Raw genomic sequence first — 15,293 nt, 5'->3', positions numbered from 1 at the left:
AGGGCTGTATATTTTGCTGAGAAAAAAGCATTAAGTTATTCAGTGGGGGATTTTTTTTGCTTAAGCATGCAGGGCATGGGGTACATGACAGCATGACACAAGTAATATTTCACATGCCAGCTGAAATAGTCTTTGTCTAGTCAGGGTAAAGTGTAACAGATAGTTTTCATTTCATCTTAACTGAGAAGGCAAAATCTTTTTAAAGTTTCACAGCTGCTTCAGAAGCAGATGTGTGATGGAAGTTTTTGATTTTCCTGCTTGCAAGAGATGCCAGTACATTTCAGTTCTCTGACCCTTAACAAACAGCAGCTTCTGCTGTAAGAAAATACGAGCCAGTATAGAAGGTAAACAGTTTACAGCAATTGATTTGATGGACTAGTTTGAGAATTCAGTGTGCAGCAATTACAAGAACAGTACTTGACTTATGGATGGTTTTTAAGCCCCATATTAGATGTTCACATCACTTTTGAACATTAATCRTAAATACTTTTAAATCTTTACCCAAGCCTCTAACTCAAACAACATAAAGGAAGCGTAACTCTCATTCTTTGGATGATACGCAGGACAGAGTGAAATCACTAGAAGAGAAATGAAAGAAATCCTAGCACAACAGCACACTATTGGGCAAGAGGCAATGGCAAATGAAGAAAACTGCCTAGCTACTGCAAAAGCTCACCATGCAATTTACAATTTAAAATAATGCAGCTCTGCAGAAAGTACACAGCGATCTAAACCAGTATGTCCTCTTTGGTTTATTTTCTATCCTACCTCTGGATTTTCATCATCAGAGCAACAGATTACTACACCAGGATGAATCATTTGTTTTCTTACTTAATGTCCTGCACTATAAGGAGGGAAACACAGCTGACTGTTTAAACACTTGTCTAACTAAAAAAGGTTCCAGTTGCATCCTTATTGCCATCATTGCCAAAAAAACTCGTATTTTTGAACGCCTTTACTCACAGGCTGCTTATTGACTTTTATATTTTTACAACTACTACTAAGTTTAAATGATGGAAAATCAACGTGGGTAGCTGCGCTCTCCATGATATGGGAGTATAATTCAACATCCATAGCGGTTCAAACTATTGAATAACAAAATACTGAACTACAAATTCGTATTTGTTTTTACAGTCTTGCAATCTCATATGCATCTTTTCTCCCTGTATGTACAGACATTTACCACCCATCATTGTATAACTTCTTCAGAGTAAATAGAATCATGGCCAGYGTTAAGACTTTGATATAGTCACTCCTGACTGTTTTTAGGCCTCATTGCTGTTGCCTTCTCTTTTTTCTCCTTTTCCTGCCAGCTCATTCCTGGTAGCAATGGAGACAATCATCTGCTATTTGAGAGGCTTATTGCATGGTAAACTGAATGGTGGGGATGAAAGCCTGGAGTGTTTGAAAAGTGAAGATATGCTCAGAAGATTTCAATGTAGGTCCGTGTACAAACAGTGACGAGTAAAGAATATCWAGGGATGTCCTAGGAGTGACTTGTTACATAGTTAGAGGAAGTATTTCTCTTCTTCCCTCTTCGCAGCTGTCCTTTCTWAAATAGAGTTCTAGCATGCTTCAAAAAATTAGACATACAACACTAGATTTACTGCCATTACCATTCATTCATTCCTCCTGGTGTATTCCCTGCCATGTGACACAATAGCCTGAAAAAAAGGGGCTGTTTCATGTGGTATCTGTTGAAGAATACAAAAATCTAGCAAACAACGGCTTTTTTTCCATTATTTGAATCAGATGTGTTTTCCTCTGTAATATTTCACATTTGGTACTCTTCTTGTTGCTTAGATGTAGCATCCACTACTGTAAAGGAGTTATGAGTGTGTTTCATGAGGGAATGACAAAATACCACAAATTCAAGCAAACTGACTTGAGGGGTAGCTTGTGAGTATAGGTCAATGTTGCCTTAAATGCCAGTTTAAAAGACTGAAAATGGAAAATCTATTTTTGCAAATAAATGGTCCTGCTATATATTTTTGCAAAATGCAGCATCAGGCATCAGCATAACTCTGCTTTTATGGAAATCAATGCAAGATTCATCATCAGTAAAGTCAAAATAATTATGTCAATATCAAGCATGCAATAAAACTATTTAGTCCTCATTTAAACTCAGAATTATAGCAATAACGTGACCCTACAGAAAGGAAACAGTACAGAAGGTGATGTATGAAGAGACAGGAACACCTCTAATAAGCACAGGCTAGCACTGGCAAATTAAAGGAAGATTTGGGGCAAGACAGAGATAAGAACTGTAAAATGCTTTCCATTGTCTCAGATACGGGCTTTTAAAAATGCCTGTAATCAACGGGTAAATAAATGAGCTCTAATAACTGCTTGTCAATTTAAAAAAAAAGTATGGCAGATGCTGACAATGCTATAAACTTGTCTATGTAGTTCCAAGGAATATCAGTGAAGATCAGAGGGAAAGGTAGGACTTCAGGGTATTTTTCTTTGACTGCAAAGAGCTTTAGATTGTTCTTAGATTTTTTTTTACGGGATCAAAACCAGTTGGACAATCTCTGGAGTATCTGCTAATGGTTATCCAATTTTACCCCCCTTCTACAGTTCTACAGCCACTATGATGAGAAAACTTTCCATTCCCTCATAACAAAGCTTTTCCAAATTCTGTCTTGCTGTGCTTCAAAGCTACTCAAATGATTTGCAGAACAACTCTGAACCAGGGAGAAAATGTGCTTCATCAGTGAGATAAAACTCAACTCTGTATTGCTGCCTCTGCTTTGCAGTGGTGTTTCTAAAGCAGAAACTATAACTAAAAGATTACAGAAATTAGAGGAAAACAGACCTTTCTGTTGAAAAAGTTTGGTAACTTAATTTAGAAGTGATTTAACTGGCAGTTACTACACTTGGCCTTTTCTCTATTCCGCAGTACAAACTCCAACAGTCTAACACTGTTTCTTTCTCTCAGTGCTGGCTRGTTCAAAGTGTGCGCTTTCCAATAGCTATGTAATTCTAATTTGGACTGATGTCATGACTGCTACTCCACCAGACCCACTAAAAATATAAAAGGATAAAACGTACCCTGCTAGAACTTAAGCTGTTGTCCAAGCCAGATACATGCAACTGAAGTAGCACTCTACACCATCTTATAAATAGATTTGTTCTACAGCATCTGTTTATTGAGGAATACTGTAGCTTCTTAATAACTAGAGGAAAGTACACAAGGTTTAAGAGCATTTAAACTCCAGAAAAATGACATTGTGAAGCCTTACAAAATAGTATTTTTTTCTCCAGATTTTCTCTGATTCCTACGGTAGCCACAAGAATATAATAAATTGATGTAACTGTAACACTTGGCAAATTTACTGCTCTACAACATTTCCCCATATGGTTCTATTTTAACCCATTGTAACACAAGAGAGAAGCATGACAAGGCTGCTGCTTGAAAATAGCATAATAAAGCACCAGCCTAGAATTAAAGCATAAAGAGAAACTCAGTGTTCCTTCAAAATATAATCTCATAAGGAATGCTACAAAAGATGGGAGGAAAGATCAAAAACTGTTAAAAATGTACTTGGTGATGCTCGTCAGAAGACAAGCTGACAAAAATCCATTTTCATGCATGAAACATTCATTTCATAGCACATTCATATTTGAGAAAAGATGGAGAAAATAACTGAAGGATGCACCTTGACAAATGCTTAATGAATATGGCTTTCTATCTCTCTGAGAAAACAAAGCAAAGACATGAGGCTTTCCACTTTATCACAGTAAGGCCAAGTAACAGATAAATATGTAAGTGTCAGTTTAGATTTATGAATTAGAAAATTAGTAGAATTTCTGAAAAATGAATATTCCATACATGGTACTAACAAATTTTCAACAAAAAGCAACTGTTCAGAATTTCAGAAAAAAYACTGAATAAGGGTATTTCTGTTAATAGTCTTGCTCAAATATGTACAAGCCTAGACAAGTTAGCTTTGAACTCAGGTGATGCTAGCTAATTAATGTAGCTGTAATAGCAGAAAAGTCAGAAGGGTTAACTATTTATCTAGCTTTTCTCAGAATGTAGGCGACACCAGCCATAGTAAAAACAATTGCTGGGTTAAAGAAACTATTACTGATCCAGAGAAGGATTAACATGTGCAGATAAAGAACTACAAATCCTCAAATCTGACACTGAAAACCAGCCTGAGTCAAAGAAAGAAAACACAGTTCCTCCCTTCTCAACTGCTTATGGTTAGTTAAGTGGCTAACAACAATATAAATCTTGAAAAGAAACCAAAACCCCAATATTCATATTTTCACATAGAAATACCTCATGATCTCATTAGCTGAGTTAACACATCAATGTTTGGGATCATATACTTTCTCATCTGTCTCAAACATGCTAGGTACAGAAATGGTTAGAAAAAAGTAGTGAATTTTTTTCTTTCACTATAACAACTTAGCAAAGCAAYCCCCTTTACTGCAATGCTGTATGCTCCAGCCATAGGGTAGTCAGAAGATATTCTAGAGAGCAGAACTTACGGTACTAGCAAGCACAGGTGATTTGCTGATTCTTAACTTTTAAGGAGAGATGAACTGTTCCTTAGATGTAACTTCTACTTGTGGAGCTAACTGTACACATCACACTCCTCAATGATGTTTCAGACAAGATAGTAACAAATAAGGCTCCTGATTACTCCAGGTGTCAGTAAAGCTCCACAGAAACAAGAAAACATTTTAAAAAGTATTGTTCTAGCATTGTTTGAGAAAGTATTGTTCAAAAGCTGTCTGGACACAGTCCAGCAACCTGTTGTAGGTGACCCTGCCTGAGAAGTGGGGTTGGACTACATGGTCCCTTACAACCTCAACTATTCTGTGATTTGGTGAGTCTGCTCTCTGCTGCAAGTGCTAAATATACACACCTTTCAYATAGCATTAGGGAAGACTTTTGGCCTGGCTGACAAGTCCTCACCATTAAATGGCACTGACATCCATAACGGAGGGAGAAATAGCTTTGGATTCAGAGACCTGTTTAAATTAATGGGCTAACTTTTCTGTTACAGTGCACTTAGAGTGCCTGGAAGTGCGTTAAACTGGGAGAACATTCCAACGCCACAGTGCAAACCACACAACGTGCCGCCTTGCTTCCTTGCGGTCTCCTCTCTCCTTTTCACTCTCTTCTGCCTTCCAGAACAATTGGGAGACACTCACTTAAGCATGCTTAAGCTGCTTAGGGTTGAAGYCAATCATTTTCCATGCTTTGCTCACTTCCTGAAGAAAACTACTAAAACAACCAGGAAAATCAACATCGAACTCATGTGGCTTTTGAGCAAGGATATACTAAAGCAGTGATGATTGTTTCAACATCTCTGTATGATTCTTACTAGAATTCCTTGTGCTTTTTACTTTGGCAGGAATAACTAAACCTCTGTAGTTCAGATACCATGGTGTCTTGGTGTTAAATTAGAGACCTCTCTAAAAGTTTCTTGATTAGTCTTTAGTAAGTCATCTTAAGTTGTCCCTGCATATTACGGRAAAAAACTATGAAGAATCAATAAAATGATCAAGAGGAAACTTCAGCATCCCAATTAAGAGATTTACTACATACCTGACAACAGCCAGTAACAAATAGAGCATATCACTGACAGATAACATCTCCTGATCTTCCCAGTTGTCTCTGTAAGGGTACTGCACATTTTAATACTCTGTGAAATCTTCTGAAGTGGGGATTCTGGGTATCACTGAAAGTTAGGGYACAGTTTGAGTTGAAATTTTAATGTGCAGTACATGACGTGACACATCCCATCCTTAATGCTGTTAATCAGGGAACATACAAGATTTTGAGGAACAGAAAGGAAAATGAGTGCTGATAGACACTTCTAGCAAAGTGTCAAATAACAAGAATGAGGAAAGATCACAKGAGAAGATTCATATTTATCTTGCTTTTCTCCTCTTGATAAGTTCTGTTGTTACTTCTAATGACTCCAGAGAAGTAGTAGATCTGCCCCCATCCCTTTCCATTCACCAAATAATACAGTGAAAACCCTACTGAACTGTKATCTTTAGTTGAGGGACAAGTGCTGATCAGGCAGATTAGAGAGATTTATAGTATTCTAAAATAKCCTAAAAACTTTAAGGATTGCAAAGTTGTCCATTATATGCCATAAATAACAAGATGCTCAAAAAAAGAAAGAGAGAATATGTGTTTGGTTTACTAAAAACCAACATAAATCAAATTCACAAACATTCCTTCACTTTGTTTTCCCATAAAAATCACAGATCACCATTTCCAGATGCAGGRAGCAGTGAAGAACTGGCTTCAAAATCAGCAAGTTGTAAAATTTAGCTTCAGAACTTGCTTCATGGGTCTGTTAAAACTCACCAGTCTGATGACTTTCAGGTCAGGCTGCCCTTATTCCCTTCATTTTATGAAGAAACAGGAGCTGGCTAGTGCTACTGAGACATATGGAGGCAGTGCTTTCAAACAGAGAGAGTACAGTGATGACACACTTGAGTTTTTCCTGGTTCAACTAAGATATATCTAAGATATACCCTCCCRTCTCCTACTCTAAAATGAGAATAATGACATGACTCTTCTCTATCAAACCCACTGAGATTTGTTCACTAAAACCATTAAGACTACTAGCAATACCAAAAACTTCTGTTAAATGTTACCTTATTGGAAGAATCCGAATCAGTAACAACAAAACCCAGCAAGCCTTTTCTAATCTAGCCTAAAAAGCACTCTTGCCATATACTACTCTAGAGAAGGACAGACAGACAGAAAATAAAATAAGGGGTGTTTCTATCTCAAAGGCACACCAGATTTTGCCAAAAAGATAATGAAAATGTACTTGAAATTTTAAAGAATACTTGGGACCACCAGAACAGAAAATGAAAGATATTAATATTGAATAACTTCCTTGARGCAAATTTACAAAAAGAATCATCCAAAAATATACAAGTAACAGAATTAAAGAAGTTTCTGTTTAATATCAAAGTTTATGTTTGTGTTTATGCAAGAGAGATTCAAGGGACTATGAGTTTATCTCAGTAATAATGTGARAAGCCTCAGTGAAATATATATGCAGATTCTTAAGACAAAAAGCTGTATAAGTAATAAATTTTCCCACAAYGCATCAGCAATTTTATCTCAGCTCCAGGAAAATCACAAGTATCTTACTGCCATGGAGTAAAAGGTCCCCAAAGTAGCAGGTCTCTCTCTCTCACTCACTTGTTACTATTCACTTCAAATTATTGAGCTCACTAACAATTTGCATTAACAGGCAATAATTGTGTGAATATCTTCACATGAAGCATGCACTCTGAAGGGATACACTTTCTGTCATTTGCCCACATTGTACCAGACTCCACCTTAAGTGAACCCTGCTTCAGTTCTGGAAGATGGTATGATTTTGTTAGAATGTACGAATTAGGATACATTACTCTTTGTATAACAAATTTTGCTGGACAAAAATAGGCAGTGTTGGAATTTTTACTTTTCTACTACACAGCTATGTAATGACCACCAGGCTCTGCATATTCAGCTGAGAACCATTTCCAAGAAAATACTACAGAATTATCTCCTGACACATAGTCTGGGGGTAGCTGCCTAAATTTAAATAATCATAATGAACACAGAATTGCTACTGGAAAGTCTTCAGCTTGCGAACTTCAGCTTGCTTACTGCTAACCAGGCAGATGCAGAGATGCAAAGCAGGTTTTGTGCTCTGGCACCTCTCCACCATGCCAACAATGAAAAGAAGCTCTGAAGTAAATGAGAGTAAGTCCTTCATAGTTAAACCAACCATGGCGCTAAATGATTATAAGTTACCAGGCTGATAACGCATTGACTTCTGCTGGATGTTTTTTTCCACAAAAATGAAAGCAGAGCAACTCTTACTTTCTGAATAGATGTTGAGTATTCCAAAGGGACCCAACTAAGAAAAATCGAGCTTGCATCTTTTAGTTCTTTTTAAACTAAAACAGTTCTGTACAGAGACTACTGCAAGAGGAGACTGACATACTTTGGGTTTATGTTACTTTGTGCGAAGATGTTGCTTCAGAGTTTTGTTCTCTTTGAATAGTGGCTGTTAGTGAGCAAGCTACAGTGTGAGAGGAGTGGGAGCCAATGAGTCTCATGAGGATATTTACCTTATGTAGCTGCTCAATCCTGCTCCGTAATATCTTTGAAAATTTTTTTTCTCACCACCAGTGAAGGATGCCAAGCTTTGTCCAGTTAGGGAAGGTGAGTACTGTAATGTTCACAGTAAAATTCTGGATGAAGAAAATAAATTCTCAGGCTTTTAGAAGCTCCGTGCTTATAGTCTAACAAATGTTCTTGGCCTTTTCTCTGATACAAACCAGCTTTAGCTATGCAACACTGCATATAAATAGTGTTTCCCAGTTCTTAGCATTTCCAAGCACAAAGCAACAGATCATAAGCTTTACTACTCTCTTTTAGTGTGACTGATTTGTGTTACTTCCTTATAAGTCCTTATAATGACTGTTTTTTTAAATCCCATTCTGTTMATGTTGAAGTAAGCAAGAATAAAATTATGTATACAGTGAATGTGAGCAAGCAGGACAGARCTATCATGCTCTTGGGGCAGCTTTTAGGGTCTTCATAAAAAGGCTGACCTTAACAAAGTTGGAACTCATGGAGAAAATAATGGTACTTATTAATTAACTGTTTCCATTGCTTTTTAGAATAGCAATTCAGAAAGCAAGCATAGACCTTCTATTTTTTTCAGTATTTTCATTAATGCCTTTTTTTCCCAAACTTTTCAGAAGGGAGATAGTGATAACAGTCACCTTGACCGGGACAGAAAATGGTGAGAGGGACCTCAAAGATCCATAGAAGCAGTGGGAGTGACTCTTCAGAATCGGTGGGATATTTTGTCCTAGGTTGATATATACTGGGTCTGAGTGTGACCCACTTCCCCTCTTCCGTTTTCACAAGTAAGGCTCATCCACTTTTCCTTTTGCACATCTGGTTCTCATGAGAAACATATTATCCGCTTTCTTCCTGCATTTTATGCTGATAAGTTTTTCATGTTTTGGCATTTGTCCAATGACACATGTATTCTGATGCCTGTCTGAAGCCTATTTATCCTTTCCAAACTACATGTCTCTTCTGAGTCAAGCAAAGACAACAGAATTCTAGTTTATAGGTATATTTATGTTGAAGTAAAATTCATTTTCCAAACGATTTTCATTGACCTGTTTTTTTCTGCCAGTCCCAGCAGCGGTGGAAGAGAACCCCTGAGTTCTCTTTAGAGCAGAGGCGCGTGGCTCAAGTCAGGCTGCCCGCCGCAACCTTCTGCACTAAGGCACGAGTCTTTGCGCTGCGGTGCCTGAGGAATATTCACAGAAGCAGCTCTGTAAATGGTAAAGTTACAGAAAGCGGTCACCCTCTGCAAAGGATGTTAAGGACTACAGTCATTTCACAGATACGTGCATAAGCCCGGTGTTGCATGTTATACTGGCACAGTAGGCTCCTGAAGCATGCCAGGTACTGCATAGCACCAACAGAATAATAAGAGTTAATAGCAGCAATCTCAAACAGATTTCATGATTTAGAKGAAGGTATTGTTTCAGTAAACTAATCTGACATTGTCTTATTTTGCAGACAGAATTAGCAACATCTGTGCTGTCTTCAGATGATGGTAGGTCTATCTGAAGGATCCCAGCATGAGTATTTGCATGAACTTCTGGTTTATTTCAAGACAGTCTTGAAAGAAAGAATCTGGGGTTGGTACAAGCCGTGCTTCCCCTCCATCTGCCCTGGCATAATGCAAAAGAAACCTGCTATTGGGAATTGCTGAAGCTGGTGAAATCTACCAGCTATTTGTTACAATTTATAATTAAATTAAAATGCGGTGAGAGAAGATAAGCCCTACTGTGGAAAGAAAACATGGTATTTGGAGTACCTTGAGGTTAATGAACACTAAGTCAGCCTCCTGTTCCAAATTATGTTCAGCCCAGGTTTACTCTGTCTCTGCTAGACTAAAATGTCTAKTTTCTATCAATAATCACTGCAGATTGTACTGTTTCAGCACATTTAGGGGCAGTTTATGCCAGGTAAAATTCTCTAGTCATTATGATAAAATCAATGTTAATCTGACTCACCTGTTTTTTCATACATGGTATTCCTGCAAAGGGCTATCTTTCTGAGATCTCTGATCTTCTAAATTCTTTCTCTCCATATTTTTTAATTATAAATAGGAATGTTTTGCCTATTTGTGCCAATTCCATTTCTTTTTTCCTTTAATTTCAATGCATTCTCCAAAGTTGATTATGTATTTAATTCATGGTTTGCTCTAGGTAAATGAATACATCCTCAAGCTATTTTAGTTCACACAAGAGACTTTGGTTTGAATTTAATACTTCAACTCTTATTCTATTCTGAGTTTGGAAGTAATTCATCTGACTTCTTGTAATAGTTTTGTGTAGTTTCACCTTAAGATCCATAATAAGCTTTGCATTGTCTTCAGGCTATTCTGCTTGTAGACTTCTGTAATGCAGATCTGCAGTTAATTGTTAAACACTTTTTTCTGAAATCCATTGCCTGTGCTGTTCTTGCGCCCTTCTTGCTTAGAATACTGAACTTCTATAATTTCATTTCCAAAATTRTTTTCTACTTTCAAATGTCTTGCATAGTTTCTTGATCTTTATCTTGAGATAAAGAAACTGACAGTCCCTAGCAATTTTCTCCATCTTTTAATTAAAAGATCACTAATGCAATCCATAAACTAATGGATCGTGTGTCCTGTTTGCCTGTATGACGTAATGACATATAATGATATTATTAACTAATATTTCCTATTTCTAAGACAATTAAATAAAATTATATTTGAGAACAGCATTTATGAATACATATTTTACTTCCACTCCTCCCTAAGCCTTGCAGCCTTCATCATTTAGGAGAACTCATGTTACTGGCTATGAAAGGCCAGACAGCACTCCTGCCAAAACCATTAAAGCCTTCTTTTCAGTCAGCCAGTAGACTAGCTGTTGAGCAATTTGAGGCCCTCCTTTCCCCTAGGGGCTAAGTACACTGTTACTGCAATACTTCCAGTCGCTTCTGCATGGAGAGTAAAAAAGGAATTCCATAGAGTCTGTGCTTTTAAGCAACTACAAGGTCAGAGGAGCAGGACCAAAGGATAATTAGAAGTGTTAAATAACATTCTCTTTGAAGATGCAAAGCTTTTGGAATATCCAAAATAATCCAAATTAAAATAGCTAAGGTATCTGTAACCGAATTTTTTTTTGATAAGTATTCTTCCTCTACTGGGCARCTGTTAGGGAGCAGCAACAGGAGGGTAAGCGACGGCTGCGGGCAAYCTCAGCACAGGCGAGGCAACCGCCTCAGCGACAGGGCACAGTCCCACGGCACCAGAGGTAGGTGAGCCCCATGGTGACAGCAACGGGCCCTATCAACAGCTTGGTGATCTTCAGGCAGGACAATAATCCCCACCTCCACCCCAAAAAAAAAAACCCAAAATAGCTTTAAAAGATAAGTGCTGYCACATACAAAGGTTTTCTATATAAATCTAGGAAGCCAGGCTTCAGCTGGCCATATGGCAAACGCTAAAATTTGCTTACATCCACATTTTGTTTGAACGAGTGTACTTCAAGCTGATGGAAGTAACCAATTGTTATCTTTGTGGATTATGAATTTTCATTTTAGATTAAAAGAAAACAGCKTGAGAGAGTCCCATGTTAAAGGATTTGATATCTGAAATTTCATACAGATTAGTTGGCTACTGCTAGTTYTCCACACTCCACATAACATTGCTAAGAGCCTACAAGCAAAAGCAGTGTAGTACTACTGTATTGCTAAATTATATTTTCCTGGGCAATGCTGCAAGTTCTTCCTATTTTCTCTTACTTTAAACCGACTGCATGTTAACTGATGAAAGGTAGTTTCTAAATGGTCATCTTTTTATAATGATGTAGCAAGAAGCATTTAAGTTTCCATCACACCAGCTGTCTTTAATAGCTGCGAATGATAGGCAAGTAGCTAGCATCAACTGGTTAGTTGGTGACTTTTCCTTCTCATTCCCCTTTTTGGGTACTTACGTGGATGCAATAAGGAAGATTGCTCACCCTCTTCTACCTCACACCTCATGAGGGTGACGTTTGTTATCAGTGTGTTTTGGAGGACTAGCCGTCTATTGTCACAAATGTACTACTTGATCTCTAGGTGTGCATGTGTGAGATTCAGAAAGATAAACCAAAATAAAATGGAATCAATATGAAAATTCAGTATCAAACTCCCTCTATTTGAAATGGTTTAAACAAACAAAATTATTTATCTCTCAAACTCACTATGCACATTTCAACTGCAAGGTAGGCTGTTGCTGTCTTGGAAGTCCAAAGGAAATAAACAGGATTTATACCTACTTAGTCACACTTTGGACAACACCAACTTCAAGCACAGAGCTAACTTTGACTCAGAATGTGCAGACCTCAAAAACAGTCATCTGCAACTAAAATGGAATAATCTTCACAAGATTCACTAAATCTTTAATTTCTTTTCCTCTGTATGGATGGATATGTAATAATAATAATTTTGTTTCAGAACTTTAAGCTGAAAAATAGCTTTTTGTCTGTCAAGTATTTCATTCAAACTTATTTAATATTTTAGCTAAGATTCCTAAGATGCATGTACTGTCTACAGGTCAAAGCCTAATACTCAGTTAGTTATTAGTTTATCTTTATTAGTTTGACGCTCCAGGCAAAACTTATAGAGAAGTCTGAATTATGCATGTCTCCATTCTGACTTGAAGAGGAGTGCAGTTAAGTAGAGACTTAGAAAGATTACTCACCCAAAGAAAACATCTTACTTGGAGAAGTAAAGGTATATCACTTCTTTTTCTGTGCTGAGGTGTAAGTGCCAAAATGCTCTAAATTTAAGTTGACGATGTTTAGGAGGGAGAAGGGCAAAGTCTAATATATGTCATCCTAGAAAAACTAGAGGCTTGTAGGTGCATTATGCTGAATATTTTCTACATTGAAGAGATGTTTTCATCTCTTCTGAGGTGAAAGTGTTACAGTAGCCATTAACAAGAAGGTGTTCAGTCATTCACAGTTCTCTAGCTGTGCATCTGTTGCATTCTTTTTGTTATTTTGTAAATGAGAACATCTAATTTGTGGGTGAGGAAAGATCCATCAAACTTTCCTCTTTTTAATCTGCAGGTAAAATTTTGAAATGAACATATATCGAGAACCTAGAGTATGTGTATACTTTAACACTATGTATTCTGTAAAACAGATTTCATATATCCATCAGTCAYACATATCCCACCTTTTCTGAGTGAAATTTGCTATTTGCCAGTATTCCACATATATAAATTAATCAGGCATATAAACTATTCATTAACATTTTAGCTTTGATTATCCTAATTCTGCTTCCAGTATTTACTGGAATCATTGACTAACGGAACTGAACATCCCAGTGAGCAGAAGAAGTATCCAGCCTTCGCTATTTTTAAGGTGATACCTAAGCCTATTTCAAAACACATTCTTTAGAGGAAAGCAAAGTCATAATTCATCTACTGAACAGGAATAATTTTTTCTTGCCTAGTTACATAGTGGAAAAAGCATGCCATCATGTGGAATGACCAGCCAAGCAAATCTGTGACATGTTATTAATCAAAATAATATTTTTTTTTTAGCAGGAAAAAGAAAAGAGTTTGATTACAACTAAGGAAGGTGTCCAGACGTTCTAGCTGTAACACAAAATAGTTATAAATAGTTACTTGTATTAGTGGATAACAGGTAACAGTAGGGTAAAATTTGAGGATTCTGTTATCTTTTTCTGAGGTCATATTTGAAATCAGTGTAAACATAGGAATGTTTTTAGAAAACAGATTTCTGCTTATTTCACATAATCCAGACACATAACAATAACTTCCTGTATTGAATAAGACAAAGCCAACATTTTTCAAGTACTTATATAATGCGACATTTTTTTTCTCAGTACTGAGTTTGCTCAAAACTCTCTGTCTTCACTGGGAGACATATATTACCGACTTCTTCAGAAAACAAGGTTCTAAAAYTTTGGTTTGATTCTAAATATGGATATAAATGTCAACTCTTAATTATTTACTTGAAAGCTTTGGTATAGGAGTTTGATACTCATACGTACTGCTGTTCCCCGACACGATGTCCTGCTGATACCATATCCCTGATATCCTGTTGATATGTAGCTCTTCTGACTTCACTGCAACTTGGCAGCGATTAGTAATGTAAATTGTCATGTAGAACTGGGGCTTGTTAATAGAGGATGCCATAAAAGGTGGAGATGGGCATTAAGCCCCTAAACCGACTTTGGATCTGCAAAATAACACAGGTAATGAGGGAGTAAGTGTAGTGCTGAAGACAAACATAAGATCACAACAATTTGCAAAATGCAAATTTTACACTAGATCAGATGTGGAGAGTATTTTATAGGGTATGTTTGTTTGCAAATATAGAAAAGATAAAAATAATAGAATTTTCATAAGAAGCAACACAGTATACTGCACAGTATAGAGAAGCAACCTACCTTAGGAGGTTGCTTTTCTTCGAGCTGCAGTGCTCCTCATTAAGCTATTTAGATAACCATGACAGTTCACAGACTCCATGCATGAGCACCAAACATCTTACTTTTTGTAGATGGGTTTGGGTTCTCTTCCAGGAAAAGACCCTTTGTAAAGATCTTTGCATTCTTGCTTCCATGTGATCTTAGTCAGTAGTGAGATATTTTCTTCTAATCCTCTATGCTTGTCTTCTGAAAATATAGCATTTTTAAAAAGACACTTAAGTTTTAGACACAAAACAGAAGTCCTGTGTTAGGTTTTCCTGAGATACTTGCTCAAGTAACTGAAAATAGAGTGGCTTCACTCGGCCATTAAGAATGATTGTTTTAGTTGACATTTAAATTCTCCTTCATCATATTACCAGAATATGGCAGTCTGTAGCACCGCATGWCATTTTTCAGCCACCTATACATAAGTTAGGTGAATGTAAGTCACCTACAGAGACCAGACCGAGTTCAGAGGCTGTTCTAGGGCCCTTTGACAGAAACAGCGCTGGCCGCGTCCCCCAAGGACTTTCCCTCGTGCTGCCTAACAGGACGGCTCTGCTCCGGGCCCTCCCGGCACCGCCACCCCACAGCTGCTGCCCAAGCCTGAGCGAAGCTGCGGCCCGCCGCGGCCCGCGCAGCCCCTCGCCTCCCGCTCTGCCCAGAGGGCCAGCCGCAGCCCCCGCACAGCCGTGCCGCCGCGCCGCGAGGCTCGGCGCCCCCCGCGCTGCCCCCTCCTCACCATGAGCTCCAGGGAGCC

General features: G+C 37.7%; 1 long non-coding RNA gene across 2 annotated transcripts in view; it reads right to left on the bottom strand.

The window, feature by feature from the left end:
* Positions 1-7,925: 7,925 nt before the first annotated feature.
* LOC146600510 (uncharacterized) overlaps positions 7,926-15,293 on the bottom strand; it is an 8,531-nt gene continuing 1,163 nt past the window's right edge. For both annotated transcript variants that reach the window (XR_014897837.1, XR_014897834.1), the window contains exons 2-4: positions 14,516-14,740; positions 14,117-14,304; positions 7,926-9,342 (exon numbers count right to left, since the gene is read on the bottom strand). This is a non-coding gene — a long non-coding RNA (uncharacterized LOC146600510). The remainder of the gene's footprint in view (positions 9,343-14,116; positions 14,305-14,515; positions 14,741-15,293) is intronic.

The sequence above is a fragment of the Rhea americana genome, unplaced genomic scaffold, assembly GCF_003343005.1.
Source record: "Rhea americana isolate MKP2758 unplaced genomic scaffold, rheAme1 scaffold_12, whole genome shotgun sequence".
Taxonomy (NCBI): Eukaryota; Metazoa; Chordata; class Aves; order Rheiformes; family Rheidae; genus Rhea; species Rhea americana.
Note: the sequence above shows the minus strand (reverse complement) of the source record. Positions and strands in the feature narration are given on the sequence as shown.